Genomic DNA, 18,149 nt, shown 5'->3' with positions numbered 1-18,149 from the left:
AACCGTCGGTAGTGCAGTGGTTAAACCATCGGTACTGCAGTGGTTAAACCATCGGTAGCACAGTGGTTAAACCATCGGTAGTGCAGTGGTTAAACCATCGGTAGTGCAGTGGTTAAACCGTCGGTAGTGCAGTGGTTAAACCATCGGTACTGCAGTGGTTAAACCGTCGGTAGCGCAGTGGTTAAACCATCGGTACTGCAGTGGTTAAACCGTCGGTAGCGCAGTGGTTAAACCATCGGTACTGCAGTGGTTAAACCGTCGGTACTGCAGTGGTTAAACCATCGGTAGTGCAGTGGTTAAACCGTCGGTACTGCAGTGGTTAAACCATCGGTACTGCAGTGGTTAAACCATCGGTACTGCAGTGGTTAAACCATCGGTAGCGCAGTGGTTAAACCATCGGTAGCGCAGTGGTTAAACCGTCGGTAGTGTCGGTAGTGCAGTGGTTAAACCATCGGTACTGCAGTGGTTAAACCGTCAGTAGCGCAGTGGTTAAACCATCGGTAGCGCAGTGGTTAAACCATCGGTACTGCAGTGGTTAAACCATCGGTAGCGCAGTGGTTAAACCATCGGTAGCGCAGTGGTTAAACCGTCGGTAGTGTTGGTAGTGCAGTGGTTAAACCATCGGTACTGCAGTGGTTAAACCGTCAGTAGCGCAGTGGTTAAACCATCGGTAGCGCAGTGGTTAAACCATCGGTACTGCAGTGGTTAAACCATCGGTAGTGCAGTGGTTAAACCGTCGGTACTGCAGTGGTTAAACCATCGGTAGCGCAGTGGTTAAACCATCGGTACTGCAATGGTTAAACCATCGGTACTGCAGTGGTTAAACCATCGGTACTGCAGTGGTTAAACCATCGGTACTGCAGTGGTTAAACCATCGGTAGCGCAGTGGTTAAACCATCGGTACTGCAGTGGTTAAACCATCGGTAGCGCAGTGGTTAAACCATCGGTAGCGCAGTGGTTAAACCATCAGTAGCGCAGTGGTTAGGTAGTGCAGTGGTTAAACCATCGGTAGTGCAGTGGTTAAACCATCGGTAGCGCAGTGGTTAAACCATCGGTACTGCAGTGGTTAAACCATCGGTACTGCAGTGGTTAAACCATCGGTAGCGCAGTGGTTAAACCATCGGTAGCGCAGTGGTTAAACCATCGGTACTGCAGTGGTTAAACCATCGGTAGTGCAGTGGTTAAACCATCGGTAGTGCAGTGGTTAAACCATCAGCTTTAAGGCTGGTAGGTGCTCGGTTTGCATCTCGGTACAGCTAATTCCTTCTCTTGCAATGTTCAAACTCAGCAACCCTTACAATATGTATATACTAGTACATGAATAAACTTTACTTTGGTATTTTGACTATACACATGAAAATGATATGAAATCTACTAGTTTATATCATCTTTAACAATTTACATAACAGCTGTGAAATTCTATTAAACTTCCCATCTAAGTTTAAATATTGTTGACATGGTAACAATATTTTAATGTATTTGCATACATGTACTTTAGTTCTTACAACTGCGCGCATTCATCTGTATCACTGCAGCTAGCAAGCGGTATGTGCTGTCCTGTGCAACCCCTGCAATAGCCCGTGACAATCGGCAATGCCGTGGAGATTGCTGCAGTTTTTCATCTCGGCAGCATTTTTTGTTTGCCATGGACTATATTAGATTTTTTTTTTGAAGATATATTTTTTCCTTAAAAGTAAAATATACTTTGTGAACTGAAAACAGATTAAAAGTAAATATTAAAACAGTAACTGCACCGCTATTACTAAAGTATCTGAATTTCAGCTCTATTGGGCATGATCAGAAATATATGTGAATTCCCAATCCAAAGTTCAACCTGCAAATGTTTTGCTAACGTTCACAAACTATTTGACTGGTTCCCGATGTGGTTTACTGTGAAGCACTTGAACCAGTCTAGCGGACATTTTTCTACTGCTCGGGTCTGGCTGAACTCGATCCAGCATTAAAGCGAGTTCCAACAACCTTGTAGGTCATATTGCACTCTGTTGACATGTGCATTGCAGGGACCACTTATACATTGTTGAATTGTGGCTATGGTGTGTTGCGGATGTTTCATTTTCAGTAAAATGTTTATCATACACTTCTACAAGTCGCTTGACAAGTCAGCCTGATGATGAGATATTTGTGTGTGTGTGTGTGTGAGTGTGTGTATATATATATATATATATATATATATATATATATATACACACACACACACACACACAACACACACACAGAGAGAGAGAGAGAGAGAGAGAGAGAGAGAGAGAGAGAGAGAGAGAGAGAGAGAGGAGAGAGAGAGAGAGAGAGAGAGAGAGAGAGAGAGAGATAGAGATCGTTCTGATAATTTAATATAAGTTTCTCTGACGAAATATGCTACCCTTTTCTGGTGCCGTTATGCCGTTATTAAAGAAAATTATTTAAATTCTATATCGCATTAAATATATTCTGACACTTTGATGTAATATAATTAAAAAATAAAAATTGAACTAGCATGTTAGTGTGGACTGATTACACTGTATCTGATAAATTGCCACCATTGTACTTGTTCTTGATCGCATGTTATGTCACTTTCAGTCAACGAATATCGCTAATGGTATAAATAAATCTTACAGCATATTGGCAAAAAACACAAATAAACTCATCATTCAAATTTACTTACAATCTAGAGTTGCAAACATGTAGACACTATTTTTCCAAGGCAATTTATCTGCTGTGGTCATTTTTTTAATTGCAGGGGTTGCCTGTATGTGGGGAAAACACATATAATAGATCCCTTGGTAGTATTAAAAAAAAAGGATAACATATGTGGGGGCAGTGGGTTTCTTCTATAGACCATATGTTACAAATACGGTATATGTGACACCTAACAGCTGCTGAATAAACAACAAAACGTTGTTTTGATTGAGATCATACATGAGTCAAAAAGTACATATCCATATGGACATAGACTTGACTTTCAACTTTTAGACTCGGCTTCAAAATTTTATGTCTAAATTACTTTTTTTCTCCATTTTAGTAAATAGACAGATCCACTTTTCTTTTCTTTTATTTAATTTTTGGCCGTCCATCTAAAATGCTCCAAATTATATAAATGTTTGATCGAGCAGTCTATTTTTTTTTTTTCAATTTTGAGACATTACCTTCTATCTTTGCTTGTCGATAAATATTATTCCAAATTTCCATAGCTCACCATTACACTTCCCCACTACCTGTGCTATCGGTACAATCTCAGAGGTACTCTGAATTTGTACCCACAACTAGCGTGTTTGAACCTTAATTGGATATTAGCATGTAAAACCCTTTTACCTAACCTAACCTAACAATTACATTTCAGAAATTGACAGGTGTTATTTGAGAACTGAACATTATATTTTTGAAGTCATGTGTATAAAATGATTCTGATGTTTATCAGTGCATTTTAATAATTCCACATATATTAATATTTCAGCAATACAAACATATTTTGAAAGACTACTCAGAATCTATTCCACAATTATTTGTAATAATACTATAGTATTGGGAATCCCCTTATGTAGTTAATGTTTTATGTTCATGGAAGTATGGATGTCAGGTGTTTTTTACATCACTTGATAGCAATCTGTCCAATCCAAATATTTATAACCAAACAACAATTACAAAACATTTGGAACATTTCGTAAGTGACATTGTCAGTTCATAAATCAACAAAAGAGTTTGGCCCAAAATAAATAGACCACAGCTGTGGGTCTAGTAAATCAAACATGACAAAACACATTGTATCTGTGCATGCATAAATTACATATCTGGCAAAAGACTACATAGAAGATGTGCTATATTTTGATAGGGCCTGACCCAGACACTACATATATACTGAACAAAAAAAGAAACTTCCGATTTGTACATATAGTATTTGTTGTGTTAAAGAATTCATTGTGTAATGAAATTATATAGGTAGTATTAGCCTTGAGCTGTATTATCAGGATTCATGAATTTTATCGATTATTTTGCACTGTTAATCGTCGACAACGTGAAATTCAATTTGCACGTGCATGCATGGTTCGACAAGTCCCGTGTAGTATTTGGTCAATTTGTTTTACTTGTCTTACTGGAATCCAGGATAAAACCCCACTGGAAAAAACCCCACCCAGACATAACCCCACTGGAAAAAACCCCACTCGGACATAACCCCATCAATAAATGAGAAAAATGGACAAAACCCCACTGTGACCATTTTACACATAAAACTGAAAAATATGAAATAAAGTTGAAATTTCTGTTTTGGAAGAATAAAATTATAAATAAAATTCACAAAATAGATTATGATAAAGAATAAAGTTTACATTTGTATTTTGATCAGTCAAGTGTTGCACTGATTGCATTGATCTCCATGCCAAAGGATTATCTGAACTTTGTGATCAAGAGATTAAGGAGGCCAGGTTTTCTTCTAAGAGATCAAGGAAATCATGGATTTAGGGCTTCCCATTGTTGATTGGGTATGTCATAAATTCTACATCAGATGGACCCCTTATAAGGTTGAAGAATACTACGTCAGTATTCATTTCCTGAGAACTGTAAATACAACTATGGAAGTTACTGCACGACTTATGGATGAGCGTGGTGAACGACCTGCAAAACGGGTACGACACCACATAAAGAAGCTGCAGACGAAGCTCCATAACCTCTGCACTGACAGACGGGATGACATCAAGTCCATTTCGGAAGTTCTGAAAGGCATCGGCCACTGTGTGAGGTGGAAGTAGGCTAGATTACACTTGTTTCAATAAAAAATAAATACTGTATATACGATTTTGTTATATATTGAGATATATGAGTGGGGTTATGTCCGAGTGGGTTTTTTTCTGTGTGGGGTTATGTCCGAGTGGGTTTTTTTCCAGTGGGGTTTTATCCAGTGGGGTTTTTTCCGGGTGGGGTTTTGTCCGTTTACCGTCTTACTGACATTGTTGTCAAGTGAACGAAAACGCTTCAAAATTTGTAAAAAAAACAATTTTTTTTACATTGTAGCATTTTTAGTATGCCAAGAATACCCAATAATTTACGCGAACGGTCGATTGGCATGCTTGATGCTGGCATGTCGACAGAAGACGTTGCAAGGCATGTTGGGAGTTCTAGTCGAGCGATACGAAATCTTCGCATAAGATTTCGAACGATAGGAAGCACCAACGACTTGCCACGTCGTGGACGTCCACGTGTTACAACGCATGGTCAAGACCGCTATATCATGAACATGCATTTGAGCAATCGATTCCAAACTGCCACTGCTACTGCTGCTAACACACCTGGGCTTCATAATAACCGAATCAGTGGGCAAACTGTTCGTAATCGTCTGCGAGAGAACGGTTTACATGCACGAGTTCCTTACGTCGGATGCGTTTTAACGCAACGTCATCGTCTTAATTGGGCATGTGTACACACTCGTTGGATACGACGACGCTGGAATACCGTTCTTTTTTCGGATGAATCCAGATTTTCTTTACAACGTGGTGATGGCAGGGTGCGCGTCTACTGTAGGAGAAATGAACGCTATGCTGACTGTTGTGTTCTTGAACGAGATCGTTTTGGGGGTGGAGGTTCTGTCATGGTCTGGGCAGCCATTGCCCATGGTTATCATTCACCACTAGTCGTCACTGACGGCAAATTAAATGCTCAACGTTACCGTGATGACATTCTCGCTCATCACGTCATTCCTCTGTTCCATAACAACGCCAACATCTCGATTTTTGATAATGCCACCTCGCATACAGCTAGAGACACTGTAAATTTTCTTAGGACAAATAACATTGATTTCATTGATGACTGGCCCGCTAAAAGTCCTGATCTCAACCCCATCGAGCATGTCTGGGATAGTCTGGACAGACGATTGAGCCGTCGTCCCAACCCACCCGCTAACGTCAACGAACTTCGTCAAGCGCTCATTCAGGAACAATATTCCACAGGCAGAAATCAACACTTTAGTCAATTCTATGCGCCTGCGATGCACTGCCGTGGACAATTCAAGAGGTGGTCATACCCGTTATTAAGTGGGTGGTTTTTTTTTTAACCCCTACCACACTTGGTCAAAATTTCTCCCAGTTTCTGTTAACCTGTGGTCATGATTTTTGCATCAAACGATGCATCATGGAACACTCTTTAAACGCATATATAACAATTATTCCCCCGGTTTGTTTTCATCAAGTTATGTTCAAGCAAAGTTAGCGGAAGTTTCTTATTTTGTTCAGTATATATATATTTTTTTTTAATCTTGAAGTTGCCGGCTTATTGGAATGGAATGCAAACTTTTTTACATTATTGATCAGTGTTATGATAAAATTGTATCATATTTAATAAACAATGAGTGATGAACTTAAACACTGCTATAAAACAGTATGTTTGTATGCTTTCATAGTTCATTAACAATATACATGGATGTTATCTTTTGATAATGTTTTATTTTTTCCAATTCTTATTTTAGTAGTAATCTGTATATATTACAATATCAAAATTACAGACACACACACACACACAAACACACAGATTATTTACTCTAAAAAGTAAATATTAATTTTGAGGCTACACAGTGTGCACATGGTTATTATTCAACAAAGAACATTTAGGTTTGATTTTGGTCATGCAGTTAAATTTTAATAAGATTAATGGAGGGTTAGTTGAATTTGAGAAGGACCAGTAGAATTTGAGATGGGCCAGTTAAGATTTTTCCTCGACTAGCCCTGTAAGCGATCATGTTTTTCATATTTAATTTTAACCCTAGCTTAGGGGAAAATGCCATTTGTTTGAAGTCATGTTAGATTGAAAAGAAATAAGCTGTTACAATTCTTCAATCTAGCATATAGTTCTTTAGTTTTCTTTTTACACATATAAAAACTTAGATTATGCATCAACATAATTATGTTTTTCAAAATAGATTCAAAATGTTATATCAGGGATCAACTTGAAGCACAAACTGATGTTCAGTTACAGATATCTGTATACATTTCATTTCATGTATGTATATTTAATAATAATAATAAATAAATAAAATAACAGTATGAATGTTGTAAGATTAAAATTAATTAATTTTGCACTGTTACAAATGTGCAGTTGTGTTTATTGATGCTATTTCTAGCTACTAATTAATATTCATGTTCATGTTCTTTTTGTATTCATTACCTTAAAACAATGTAAATTATTGCTGGAAATAACATGATCTGCAAATTAAAAAACTCCAAACTCTCAATCAAACTTGATGCATTTTGACAGTAACTGTTCACAACTACATGTATAGTTCTTAGGGGTGGCAAGTGTGTTGTGTGAAGTGAAACATGTTACTTGGCAAAGCGCTTAAATTAGCCCTACTTCATATAAATAAAGATAATCTGGCTTCTGCCCCCCCCCCCCCCCCCCAAGATTGTGCCTCCCCCAATCCATGTCATTCCTAAGGACCTGTAACAGACCTGTCAATTTAACCCTCCCCAATTCCGTGGGAGTCTTCCGGTATTTGATCAAAACTCCCGCTACCCTGCGCCGGAGAAAACTTCTCCCGTTAAATTACATTTTTGTAAGCCTAAAAAAAGATTTGATCTACTTTTGCTAAACTAAAATAAGGGAAGTAACTCCGCCTTTATTTTAATTTGGAAAACTTTGGTTAATTTCAGTTTCCGAGAATGTAACAGGCCGAACTGTCCCGACTGTTTAACATTTGCCGAAGTGAGAATTGTGGGACATATTGTTAAAACATGTTAAAATATAAAAATGGAGTTTATAAAATGACGTATAATTATAATGCTAGGTTTGTTGTCATCGTAATGGCTACAAAGTGTGTTGCCACTGATTCAACAGGCTGTGTATTGACATTCAGTGTTGCCATATATAAAACTATCCAATTCAGTCCTAATAACACCTCTGACTTGTAAAACGTCTTCCCACTAGATTACACAATGCAACTATGACGAGTCTGAAGTGCCAGACTCTGGCCCAGAGTTGACAGTGATTCACAAGTTAAAATCACATGTTACAGCAAGACAGTGAAAAGACCAATTAGCTATATAAACAATACTTGTATCAGTTAGTTTTGTATGTTTGTGCAGTAACATGTTGGTAACAAGAGTACACTTCAATAGATTATGTTTGTACAATGTATGTTGTTTTTGACATAAAGTTACTCATGGTAATGGGTATATAATTCCAGAATATTTCACACAATGTCAGTAATGAGGTTTTACTTATGATTAGTGGAAATACAATATTTATTGCATTGTTATATAATGATTTTAAGTAAGTACCACGCCACTGTTCCTCATTATAGTAAAAACTGTATAGTAATTTCTAAGATGTATATAAATTTGTCTTAGGTACTTAGGTACACAAACCACGATGTAACGTAACCTGTAAGTGTAATACAGTAAATGTACCAATTAATTTTTTTATTTCTTGTTCGTGTTCTTAACATTTTTGAACAAAAGAGTTATTTTAAAAAATATGTATTAAATCATATAATATCAAAACTTTAAAAAAATATATATATATATATTTTTTAATTATTTCATTTTTAATAATTTGTTTTAATGCCATGATCCAAGGTTGACAAGTATATTAGGGTTTATGTAAATAAACCAGGTTTATATCACAGCAAAAGCAGACGCCCTATCTGTGCCCCTGTACCAAGTACTGGTACAGGCATCTTTCCTGGAGGTCAAGCTATTTTTTAGAATGTAAGCACAGGCTCCCTGCTTGCAGATCAGGGCCACAGCATGCTAGATGCTTGATTTTTAAGTTCATTATGTAGTGTTCATATTTATAACATATTGTAATAATTTTTAAAAACTTGCAATTTTGGATTAAATCGTGTGCATTTAAAAAATCTCCTGCTTTTTTGACAAAATGCTTTCTCTTAACTAAAGGTTAGCAGGTCTGGCCTGTAAGTCTGTTATAAGATCATGAAAGGTTAAACCTCTTAAAAGAAAAGATTCAACTCAAATGTAATAACATGAAATCAAGGTTCCCCCCCCACCCCCCTTCCCAAAAGCAGTTTAATAGAGTAAAACATTTCTTACACACCCGTTGGTGAGAACACCATGCATTATTTTTGATAACACATGGATTGTTAAGACACGTACGTGTGCAACGTCTGTAAATAACTTTTAGTCAAAAAAGATGTTAAATTTGCTTTAAAAATGAAACTTGAATTTTGAAAGTGTGATATTAACACCCACTATGGATACCAAGATTAGACCATAATAAAAATGTGTTCAAACCAGAAAACATTTAAAAACAACAAGCAGAATAAATTACGTTATTTATTGATTAAAATCACATGAAATAGGTGTCTGAATTTATTGTTTTAATGACTGTCACAGTGCTTCAATATACATGTAGTCTAGCGATTAAGTGTCTGTGCCATTTTCTGGTGTATCTCAGTCAGTAATAATCTGATTGATCTTGCTACCTACACTATTATAACAGGTGTGGGTAATATTATTTATTACACTGTCAAAGAGGCACAATTATTTCATAACTGGTGTTCTAATTACCGTATTTGACCGGAAATAAGCCCATGTCTTTGAATAAGCCCCCCTCCGTTTTGATAGCATTTAAGAAATTAGGCCCTCATTCGTAAATAAGCCCACCCCCAACTTCGTCACCTTATAAATAACATGAAATTGCAAGTTTGCTCAAAGTTCATTTAAAAGGTCATACCTCCTGCAGATAATTAAACACAAATGTAACATAATATTTTACCACCAGTGAGATTTAGCAGTCTAACAATAACAGTGTGTAACATTAGTTTTCAATTTCATGCTGGCAGTATTTCTCTGAAGTATCCAAGCCCAATTATGAACTAAAAACCAATGTCTATTTTTACCATCACACTGGGTCCGCAGTTAATGCTAATTAAGCAAATACCTTATTCTGATTGGCTAAGAGCAATGACCTTAGATTGATAATTCTTTGTAGTGTAAGCTGGCTGCCTGTGTCAGAAACGTGTGTGCATAGCTATTGAGTTTGTTGTTAATTGCTGTTGTTTTAAGTCTTCTGAGCATTAAATTTTGGATGTAAATAAACAGCACTGGTAAGTAATTGTAACATAGAAGGTGTGTTTCTGATAATTAGATACTAGTAAAAAACACACAATTTAATTAATAAACAATTATTATTTATTATTACAAATGGAACACTAATTAATAGATGTGCTACTGAACGTTTTTTGTTTTCTTCCTAGTTCATTTAAGTATTGTTATTTATTTTAATTATTATTATTAAAAAAAATTTCAACAAAACTGGCCCCTTGTCTGGGAATAAGCCCACCCCATGCTAAGCTCACAATGAGTTGTCTTGGCCCCCTGGGCTTATTTCCGGTCAAATACGGTACTGGGGAACTGCCGTCATTGTTTTAAAGGTGACTATAGGCAGACAGTAGAGGTAACATTGTTTGCCGGTGTTGATGGAGCTAATTACTAAAACAAAACTTTCTTTTGTTCTTGAATTTGTATCCGAAATACAGAATAGACAGCATCTAGTACAGAAACTATAATAGTGATATTTGGTGAAAAGTCTTATTTTCACCAAGGTTTTGTGTAAATCATAACAAATAAATAACCACATTGAAGCATTTGCGCCAAATTTACTTTTGCTAGAAGGCATCGGCTCGACGTTGGCACAACGTTGCACCAATGTTAGAAAAATACTCGTTAGAAAAACAAATACCGGTCATTATATTTGGTATGATAAATAATGAAACTAGAAAACAATTATCAACATTAAATATTTATACTATGGAAATTCAAAATCAAAGTTTAGGCCATTAGAATTATTTTTTAAAAAGAAATTTTAAATGGAAAAAATTATATGTAAAAAAAATGTAATTATAATAAATTTAATTAATAATTCTGTATTTAAATAATAGAAAAAGAAATCTCAAGCTTGTTTGGAAATAAACAGAAAAAAAAACAAGCAAAATAAAGCAATAAATTTTTTTTTTTTTAAATCTTGTTATTTAGATCTCGGTATCTTATTCCAGAGAATATTTTGTTTTCAAAATCTTGATTAGTGGTATTTCTTGTCTATTGAAAATTGATTATCAATTACTGTTTAATTTTTGAAAGTTGTGTAGCGATCTCCGATACTCATGTAGCAAATCACGATACGATACTGAACAAAATGTTACCTGCATTTTCCCTCTCTGTTTTCCTTTCTTATTTTATTTTTGAAAAAGCTAAACATTTCTTTATGAAAGCTATATATTTGTTTAATTTAATATATTTGATGACGTTAAAAGTATATTGGAAGGCAGTGATTCAGGGCTCCCCAAGCCTGACATTGTCATTGATCTGGGGATAATAAAATTTATAATTAAAAACTATATATTTATATCAACACTATTGGCATCTACAAAGTGATATTGAAAATTTTAGGCAATCTGCTTGAAATGTTATTAGTAAGGTGTGTGGACATAATGTAATATATTATTTGTTCACGACAAAAATAATCTTTCAAAACATTTATTCTAAATGCTAAATTTTATCAAATAGTATAAATCTGTAATGTGTGATTTTAATATGTATGTTAAGAGCTGAACAATTAATATGACATCCACTTGCAACATATTTTATGATATTTAATGCTGCTGTATTTATGTATCACATATAGGTTGCCTATTTGAATTCTTTGGACGCACAACAGCAAAGGATGTAATTGAGAGAATAATGGAGTGCCCTTGGCCTGTCAGTACAACTGGGTTGACAGGAGGAAAAAAAATGGCATCAGAAAATTAATTCTCAGAAAGGTGATAAAAGGTATTTTTACCCCTAATATTATGTTTATTTATCACTCACTAAGGCAAATGAAAATAATTTCATTTGTGACATAAAAGAAATGGACACTCATTTAAGATCCTATAATAAACTGTACAGACATGAAATATCTATTGTTTGTTAGAAATTTGGTAGCATATACAGTGGACTCTGTTTAAACCGGACTCACTTCGTACCGTTGAAATAATCTGGTTTACATAGAGAACCGGTTTAGACAGAGTTCATCCAGAGTTATGGTTCTTGACTGATTGACAACTTGTGATCAACAATGACATCTGAACCCATGGATGGTTGGGAAACACATTCATACAAGCCAGACTTGCAATCGATTATTTTACAGACATAAAAAATATACTTAAAGGAACATTCCTAAGTTTGCTGCAATTTTGAAGATGTTATCGACCAACAGAGACTTTTTAATGATTGTAATTACATATCAAATATGTGGTATATGGGGACTCACCTCTAACACCTAAATGTTAATGAGGTGTTTTTTTGTAGTTTAGCCCCCCCCCCCCCAATCCCAAAATAATTATCTCTAACCACCACCTCGCCCCCCGCCACCCACCCCTCCAATCTGAAATTATGTAACCTCCCCTGGTTTTGATAGCTATATATCTGTAGTGTATCCGAGACCATTTGAGCAAATCTTTGCTTTGGTTTTAATGAAAATATATGGCTACATACTTCACAGAGTGTCCAAATAACCCAATGCTGAGATGAGGGGTATACTTTAATTTTTGATGTTAGTAGCGTTCTAAATTCAAAGATATTTCCACACTATATATGCATTTTATTGCTGAAATATTGGCCTTGGTAATAAACATAAAATTATTGACAAAGACTCCAAACTTTTATAATTATATCATTCGAAATGTGATTTTTTTCCAAAAAAATTGAGTAGGGTTTCTTTTCGAGTGTATTCGTATATACATCATGCATTGTTGATTAAATGTTTATATTCATTGGAAAGCTATTGGATCCAGCTATCCAATGGTACCAAGGTTATTAATATAACTTATTTGGAGATGGCGTAAATGCCTATAAACCTTCACATTGATAGCGAAAACAAAAGTTGTAAAATAGGCCGGGTAACATCAAAGAAAGGGGTCTAACTAATATTTTGCCCCAGAGTTGGTGCGATCAACAGGCAGATCATACTACAGGAAGGTGTCAGCTACACAAAAATACTAGTCCCATAAATTCCCCTTTCAGGTGACACCCCCCCTCCATCTACACCTGGACGAAGTTGGTTAAATATATTTTCCACGTGTTTTATCCACTTATAATTATATCCAGATATGGAGTCATACAACATTAGTTTATACAATAAGAAGAATGTTTTTGTTTGTTTTCCAGAAACAATTCGGGCCCAGATACTTGTCATCCTTTGTTAAATAATTAATTTAAGGAGTTTTCTTCCAAGTTCACCGTATATCATGAATAGTGGGGTTCCTTTCCTTACTGGTAGGATGTGTTTTAAAAATTTAATATGAATAGCTTCAATAATATCAATATTTTCATGGACCCATATTTCACATCCATATAAAAGAATCGGGACAATCATGGAATCAAATAATTTTAATTTACATTCAACTGAAAAGTTATTGTCTTTAGATTTTGATAGGATAAAGTACATTACTTTTGTCGCCTTTTGTGATAGCATTTTTTTGGTTATTTTAAACCTATTTAGTTTGGTAAAAGTTAACCCTAAATATTTGTACTCTTTTACGTTTTCGAGTGTTTGGTTTCCTAATGTAAATACCTTCTTGTAGTCATTAGCAGTACCATTAAAAATTATTATTTTAGTTTTGTTTACATTAACTTTAATTTCCATTCATTGCAATATTGTGAAAAGCCATTAATTAAATAATGTTCAACTTCTAATTTCTTCAAGCTATAACTGGGTTAACTTGTGATATAATTCTACATATAATAAGTTGAAAATATGTATTTAATATTTGCCATTTCTTATTTTCTGAAGATGCTGCCAAAAACTGCAACATAAAAGAGGCAAGAACGGAACTGCATCTTAGAAATTGGTTCAGATACATGTATGCATCGGACCGAAGTAAGGGCCGCAAAAGGAAGTGAGTTTTTGTCATTAAATTTGACTATTTTCAGTTTATAATTTTATTAGGGTTATTCCTTTTAAAATTTATGGGGTGGGGAGGGGAGGGCCTGAACATTTTTGGACCCCCTACCTACACATTTTCAGTACTTTTTAATGATGGTGAACATAACAGAATCTGTATAAAGACATCCCTCTCCACACTTAGAAAAATCTTCCGGCTTACCCCCATCTATTTTAAAAAGAAATAGCCCTTATATCTTTTTAAACATATTTAATGTGTAACACTGAATAAGATAAAACAAATCAAGAACTAAAACATGACAAGTAATTCCATCAACATGGAATAAAATAAGGGAAAGTCTATAGTTGTATATCACATCTGTATGTGGCAAGACATGTAATAGCTAAGTTATTTAATTTTACAATTATGAATAAGTAGTTTCATGGGGCAGGATGTAGCCCAGTGGTAAAGCGCTCGCTTGATGCGTGGTCGGTTTGGGATCGATCCTCGTCGGTGAGCCCATTGGGCTATTTCTCGTTCCAGCCAGTGCATCACGACTGGTATATCAAAGGCCATGGTATGTGCTCTCCTGCCTGTCAGATAGTGCATATAAAAGATCCCTTGCTACTAATGGATAAATATAGTAGGTTTCCTCTCTAAGACTATTTTCAAAATGACTAAATGTTTGACATTCAATAGCTGATGATTAATAAATCAATGTGCTCTAGTGGTGTCGTTAAACAAAACAAACATTAAGTACTTTCATTTTAACATGAGGGAAATGTTATATGTTATTTTTTTATAACAGTAATAATCTGAACAAGGTGACATTTGCGTATACTGAATACACACAAACAAACCTTTTATTCAGTGGTATATACTTCAATTTTAAATAATTTGGTTATCTTCTGCATTTGTCATTGCAGCACTTGAGGAGGAGACGCAACATGCGAGGCCAGCAGCCATGGAGATGTAGTCAGAATCCGAAGAAGATTATGAACAAGATTGATATATAGTTCGATAATAAATGTTACAACTGTGCTTTTGTTATTCTTAATTACATTGGCCAATGTTGGGCCAACTATATAAAGTGGTATGAAAATGTTGGCACAACATTGGTACACCGTTGGTGCAACATGGAATTACGTCCATAAGATTATTCTGGGGTACCTTGCAGCTTACACACGGGTGCCTTGGGACTGGAGTCAAGAAAACTTCAAAGGGCACCGCGAAGGCCCCGCCGAATATGTGACTGCTACACACAGATGATGCAGACCCCAAAATCTTAGAAATCTGCCATAGGTAGAAAAATTTGTATGGGGCCTGGTGGATATGTGACTGTAGCATTAACTAAATAGGCTACAAGCATGAAAATTAAGTTATATTGTACAAGTTAGACCATGATCTTGGAACCAACGTCCCCAAAAAATGTTTGTAAATTATTGTATTAAATATGTGGAGTCTGACAACATACTATTGCCTCATTTGTTATTTTTTCCAACAAAAAGTAAGGATATTTTAGGCTACATGCACTAATTAATGCAAACATAACACAAAAATAACACTTTTGGTAAAGTTTTTCTTTAAAAATAAGTTTGGATTAAAAGAATTCTCACAGATTGCTTTCATGAGAATCCATAATGGATTCTCGTCAAAATGGCTGAATACATGTATTTAGCCCTATTTTGTCTGTTGGCATATATTACTGACCACTGATACTTTGTTCATTGACATTTTGACCACTGACATTTGAAATTTTGTCCTACATCCAATTTATTGTATGTACTTAAAGCACATATTAAATTCAATATGGGTCAAACAACATCTGTATTGAAGTGAAAAGAAAATATAACAAGAAGAAAGAAACATAAGAGTATATCAAACTATTTCAAATCAAAAACAATATTTTCCCCAGTTACTTTCAGCAGCTATTCCTAAATAAGTAATTTCCTTGGCTACTTCGTAAAAATTTTCTTCCTTTTTATGGGGCCTTAATATAAGAAAGTAATTACTGCATGGCGTCCCTCAAAAGGTAATATTTAAACAGGAAATCACACTTGAATACAAAAATGAATAAAAGATTAACAGAATGCAAATAAAATTTTATTTCTGGATAATTTAATATTTAAATTATTAGCAAAATATATGCTACCAAATTTCTAACAAAAAATAGATATTTCATGTCTGTGTACAGTTTATTATAGGATCTTAAATGAGTGTCCATTAATTTAATATTTAAATATTTAATACTATGACATGCATCTTAATTATTCTCACAGTATAGACATACCCCGGTACATGTAAGGTTATCTTGTTACTTAAGAATAAACTACTCACAAGTCAGATTATGTGTATTCACATTTAACTTAACCATATATATAGGATGCTAATATATTTAGGTTTTATAAATATACTGAATAAATAAATAAAAGGTTGTTTACTGCCTATAATACTGGTTCCTAATATATATTTATTTATTTAATTACATTGAAAACCATTGTAAATGACTTTAAAATGGATGGTACTTCACTGTTGATCAAAATTTACTCTTGTTCAAACTGTATTTGCTTACAATTTTATTTTATTTCTATATCACATTAAGTTTCAAGTTTCATATTTTATTTTAAAAATCAAACAAATTGTACTTATATTTTTGTGCACCTTCAGTCATGTCAATTTTGTTTCAGATGCAACCACAGCTTGTGACATCATGTAGAGTCACAATCTGCTTATTTTAAATTTAGAATAGTAAAATATATGAACAAATAACAAATATACACATGTAAAAAAATTACTATATGGTTACAATATTGTTTACAATTTGGAATTGCATTTTTCTGCCAACAATTTGCCCATGTAAAACAAGATCAACAAAAAAGACAGACCTTGTTTTTGTCCAACCAGAAATCAGTTATATTTTTTATTTCATATTTAACGAAAAGTAACTAGATGTAAAGCTTTTTTTAAACAAGAATTTTTGTTTATTTCAAAATATACACAAAGATACAAGATTTATTCAATAATTAATGTCAATAACAAGACCTACTCAATTGAAATTACCTAGTTTAGCAAGAACCGTAAACCCGAAAACCCGAAAGTAAAATACTACCATTTTCAATTTCACAACTGAAAATTCATATGAAGAGCAAATTCAGGCACGGGGTAACAATGAACAGTTAATGGAGCATATTGTCAATGTTTAACATTTTATTCTGATAGAGAAACATGTTGGTGGTTCCCTAGTAACAAAGTCACAATTCATGTAAATAGTAAATTTATGTAGTATTAAACGAGTGTATTCAGTTTCTGAAATTGGCCGAGATTCCTGTCGGACATCCTGCCGGCCTATATCACAACTTGCTGGACCAAATAAATACATTATAAAGCCTTATTTTTATTAACGTGTTTGGGGGGTGGGGGGGTTGGGGGGGTGGGTGGGTGGGGGGTTGAGCCACTAGCAAGTGTGATCGCCACTTTTTGTTTGTGTTTTGTTGACAATAACACAGGCCTGTAGGAACAACATCTGGACAGGGGAGCACAACCTCTAGTGAAGTGGGGCACAGTCTCGGTGGGGATTGGAGCAGTAGCCAGATTTTTTTTATCTATATTTATATAGAGTAGGACAAAAACGTATACCACCTCCCCTATGAGCATGTAACCAAAAACATTTCACGTTGGGGTTTTATAATAAAAATTTGTGATGGAATCAATTTTTAAAATATTTTGATGTACACATGTACATATATTTATCTCAAATGTGAATAGTCAGTCGGGCAGATAGGCACAGATATCACCGGGCCCAAGATTATTTTGACTGGCAAACACTCGATGGGACAGCAGTATTTCAAATACTTGTATTAATAAACAAATATATATCAAAAGTCCAAGTGATATCCAACCGAGAGTTAATATTATAAAGGTTGTGTGTGTCAAGGTCACAATAAAACAATAAAGTAAAAACCTATAATTAAGGGTTGTTGCTTAGGTATAAATATTCCAGGATTGCCGAGATGTAATCTTTAAAATTCAATTATCTCAACATACCAAAAGTGTATATAATATATACCAAAGGCTTACGCGCTCCTAATTTTATAAGGGGGAAGGCAGATTTTTGCCCGAATTAAATGAAAATGCATGAATCTATGTAACTACATTTATTTACATTAGCTTTAATGCCAAACAGCTATAAATAGTTGCAAACAAATCACTACATATTTTTACATGGATGACAACTAATATTGTGGGTAGAATGATGGAAAAACAATGGTTCACGAAAAGTTTTCAGGTC

General features: G+C 34.7%; 1 protein-coding gene and 1 long non-coding RNA gene across 2 annotated transcripts in view; one reads left to right on the top strand and one right to left on the bottom strand.

Moving 5' to 3' along the window:
• Nucleotides 1–18,149, bottom strand: part of LOC121372380 — a 119,105-nt gene that overhangs the window by 57,551 nt on the left and 43,405 nt on the right. The window lies entirely within an intron of this gene.
• LOC121372660 lies at nt 1,678–14,902 on the top strand. Its single transcript, XR_005957963.1, has 4 exons — nt 1,678–1,983; nt 11,623–11,768; nt 13,771–13,876; nt 14,788–14,902. It is a non-coding gene; the product is annotated as an uncharacterized LOC121372660 (long non-coding RNA).

The sequence above is a fragment of the Gigantopelta aegis genome, chromosome 4 (genome assembly GCF_016097555.1).
Source record: "Gigantopelta aegis isolate Gae_Host chromosome 4, Gae_host_genome, whole genome shotgun sequence".
Classification (NCBI taxonomy): Eukaryota; Metazoa; Mollusca; class Gastropoda; order Neomphalida; family Peltospiridae; genus Gigantopelta; species Gigantopelta aegis.
This window is presented reverse-complemented; position numbering and strand designations above follow the sequence as displayed.